Raw genomic sequence first — 4,373 nt, forward strand, 5'->3', positions numbered from 1 at the left:
CTTCGCCCAAGTAAACTCGTCGGAGCGCTGAGGAATGGCTCTCTGGACCGTCGCAGTGTAACCCGAATGCTGTTTTGGGAATAGCCAGAGGAAAAAGGAGCTCTGTTTTCCAAACTCTTTATCTCCTATGATATGTTAGTGTGATCTGTGGCGGGGCGGCGATGGGTCCTGACAGACAGAGAGAGAGAGGGGGGAGATGGGAACAGAGGGAGAGAGAGACAGGGAAGGAGAGAGAAAGAAAGGGAGAGGGGGGAGCGGACGTAGGACAAGAACAGATAAGTCAGGAAAACAAGATGTGGGAAAACCTATACCTCTCTCTGAAACAGGCTCGCACATTCTCTTTCACTCCTGCTCTCCCTTTCTGTCTTTTTCCTCGCTCTCTCTGCCTCTCTCTTGCTTTCTCTCTGTCTGTGTATATGTTTCTCTCTCTCTTTCTCTGTGTACCCGGGCGCCGAAGACGTGGATGTCGATTTAAGGCAGCCCCCCCCCCCCCCCCCCGCACCTCTCTGATTCAGAGGGGTTGGGTTTAAATACGGAGACACATTTCAGTGGAATACATTCAGTTGGACAACTGACTAGGTATCCCCCTTTCCCTTCCCCTTTGTGTTCCTGTCTCTCTCTTTCTTTTGGTTGAAAAGTGTCTATTGCTACCTCTCTCTTTCACCCTCACTTCCACCCCCCCCCCCCCTCTCCATCTCTCTTCCTCCCTCCTTTTTCCTGACCGTAGCATAGAAAGGATAGGCCAAGGGGGTAACTGAAGCCAGTGCTACACGAGAACAGAAGGGTACACTTTACACTTGTGCTGTTGAGGAAATGCCAATTACCTTGTTGAAGGTACACACAGCTCTTTGCCAAACATTCATTTAAATTCTACCCCCCCCCCCCCCCCGCACTCTCTCTCATTCTCTCTCTCTCGCTCTCTCTGTGCTTTCGTTTCTCTCCCCTTTTCAGTATCCTCTTTGTCGGTTTATCTCTTTCTTCATCACTCTCTTCCTATTGTCAATCTCCCTTCTCCCTCTGTGTTTCTTTGGCAATTTCAGTTCTCTCCTGTCTCTCTATCCTCATTTTCTCTTAACCTTCGCTCGGACACCACTCTCTGCTCTGTCTCTGTCTCTCCCTCCCCCTCTCCCTGTCAATATCCAGGTTTATCAAGGCAGTGGTGGCCTGGTGTGCCCACTCGGTGGTCAGTGGGCAGTGGGCAGCAGCAGTACGGTGCAGGCATTGCCCAGGGCTGTGTGGTGGTTGGGGCTCTGGGTGACTGGCAGTATGCCCAGACACTCCTCCTGTGGCTTCCTGCACTTTCCTGCCTGCCTGGCAGTTTGGCCTCAAGTCCAGATTGACTGCCCCAGTGTGTGTGTGTGTGTGTGTGTGTGTGTGTGTGTGTGTGTGTGTTCGCGCGCGCGCGTGTGCATATGTGCGTGCGCGGCTGCTTGTGTGTGTGTGGGTGTCCGATCATGTGTGCATGCGTGTGTGGCTGTAAGTGTGAGTCTGCATGCATGTCTTCTCCTGTCTGTATGACACATACACAACACGATGGGGTCAGGCAGCCATGGGTCTGCTCCACAGTTTATGTGTGTATGCTGCAATTTGGGATGCTTGCTATAGAGTAACCTGGTTAAACACTAGGGTTTCCACTCTGCTACCCAATAAGGCTAAACAGGAGCCAGCTCAGGAACTGCGCTTTAAACTTCATTAAGTGGAACCAGGCTCAAATAGAAGGAGAATGGAGAAAGTCAGTGTTTTATCAGTGTTCTGGCACATTTTGGATGGTCATGTCACTTTTTCCATGTTATGGTTAACTGGCCTTTGCCCCCCCCCCTCTCCTCTCCTCTCCCCTCTCTCTCCCCCTCCCTCTTGTAAGGCACATTTATCTTCCTCTCCCCTCTCTCTTTCGAGAAACTTGAGTCCTGTATCTCTCTCCCAACCTTTTCTTTCCACTCCTTCTATCTTGACCAACTTCCCCACAAACAATCACAGAGATAGCCAGCAGAGAGAAGAAAGGAGCTTGCCACACAAATCCATTCCACAAATGATGTGGATGAGCTTGTTAACTAACCTCAGAGGGGCATAGGCTGTTCCCTGACACTTGGATGCCATGAAGTCACTGTGGTTTGGACCAATGAGGTCACCCGTTGCTAGAACATCCATGACATCACCCTATTGGCCCATCACTCATCTCAGCCAATCACACTCAAGAGTCAGACGCTAACCCGCAGAGAAGGAAGAAGACGGTCCAAAAATGAAACCAAATTAAATGAGGGAAAGAGGAGGAGAGACTGGAATGTTTTTTTTTCTTTAAAGGTAATCGTTTTTCTTTAAATGGATAAAGAGGAGAAGACTGAGAGATTTGTACTAGAGAGGACAGGCAGTTATGGCAGAGGTGTAGTTTCTCCTCAAACCCAAACCAGACACTCGGAGGTGCCTCTGTAAATTGTTCTAGGATACTAAGCAAAGACAAGTTCGTTGTTAGTTTTTGTGGTTGGAGATTAAACGTTAAAGTTTTTCCACCCGGCCTTGAAATTTGTGTGACATTTGTAGTCTGTGTTTTGTTTCTTGTCTCACAGAGTTTTCCATATGCACATAAAGCTTATTTCTCTCTAATTTGGTGCACAAACTTGTTTACATACCTGTTAGTGAACATTTATTCTTTCCCAAGATAATCCATCCACCTGACAGGTATGGCCTATCAAGAAGCAGATTAAACAGCATGGTGCACCTTGTGCTGGGGACAATAAAAGTCAAAATTAAAAATGTGCACAGATGTCTCAAGTTTTGAAGGAGCATGCAATTGGCATTCTAACTGAAGGAATGTCACCCAGTGCTGTTGCTAGAGAAATTAATGTTAATTTTTCTACCATAAACCGGCTCCAACATCGTTTTAGAGATTTTGGCAGTACGTCCAACCAGCCCAGGACCTCCACATCTGGCTTCTTCACCTGCGGGATCATCTGAGACCAGCCACCCGACAGTTGATGAAACGGAGGAGTATTTCTGTCTGTAATAAAGCCCTTTTGTGGGGAAAAACGAATTCTGATTGGCTGGACCTGGTTCCCCAGTGGGTGGGCCTATGCCCTCCCAGGCCCACCCAAGGCTGTGCCCCTGCCTAGTCATGCGAAATCCATAGATTAGGGCCTAAGGAATTCATATAAATGTACCAATTTCCTTATATGAACTGTAATTCAGTAAAATTGTTGAAATTGTTCCATGTTGCGTTTATATATATTTTTTTAAGTATATATCAATATAATAATAGTTAGTGTCAAAATCACTCTCAAAATCACTCTCAACAAAATCACTCTCCATTGATTACTAGAGACTAAATCGCCTCGTCTCGGCTGTTAGACATGAGCTGGATTTAAGAGGTTAATGTCTGGGACCATTGTTACTTTATTTTGTCATCATTCATTGAATCAGGTGGAACGCAAAGCTCCAGGAAAGAGACTGAATGGAATCTGTAATGTATATGTGTACAGTATATTAATGGTGGTCTTTACACAGGGAGAGAGATGCTCATTGCTCACGTCAATAATGGCGGTCTGGAAGGTTTTGGAGATCTCCCTCTAGGGACTGGTTCGTGACTACGGGACAGAGGGGGGTCCGATTTGTTTGTTTTGCCCTCCAGACGTGATGGAGAGCAGATTATAGGGATTTAAAAAGGGCTTAAACCCCAGCCTATCAACCCGCCCCATTAAATAAACAAATAAACAATTCAAAACATTGATGAAATATCTGACATTAGACATAACATTTGGAGTGCTCACTCTTTGTCGCTAATCTCTATTATTATTATTCCAATAAAACAAAGATGGAGGGAAAAAATGATGTTTTGAAGAATGGAAGAAGAGAGGAAAAGAGGAAATCCACAATACCCTTGGGCAAGTGTTGACACATACACTACATGACCAAAAGTATGTGGACACCAGCTCATCGAACATCTCATTCCAAATTCATGGGCGTTAATATGGAGTTGGTCCCCCCTTTGCTGCTATAACAGCCTCCACTCTTCTGGGAAGGCTTTCCACTAGATGTAGGAACATTGCTGCTATAACAGCACTCCACTCTTCTGGGAAAACTTTCCACTAGATGTTGGAACATTGCTGCGGGAACTTGCTTCCTTTCAGCCACAAGAGTGTTAGTGAGGCCAGGCTCTGATGGCTCACATTCGGTGTTCCAATTCATCCCAAAGGTGTTCGATGGGATTGAGGTCTGTGCTCTGTGCTGGCCGGTCAAGTTCTTCCACACTGATCTCGACAAACCATTTATGTATGGACCTTGCTTTGTGTAGGGGGGAATTGTCTTGGCGCAAAGTTGGAAGCATAGAATCATCTAGAATATGCTTTAGCATTACGATATCCCTTCACTGGAACTAAGGG

The sequence above is a fragment of the Oncorhynchus mykiss genome, chromosome 9 (assembly GCF_013265735.2).
Source record: "Oncorhynchus mykiss isolate Arlee chromosome 9, USDA_OmykA_1.1, whole genome shotgun sequence".
NCBI classification, from domain to species: Eukaryota; Metazoa; Chordata; class Actinopteri; order Salmoniformes; family Salmonidae; genus Oncorhynchus; species Oncorhynchus mykiss.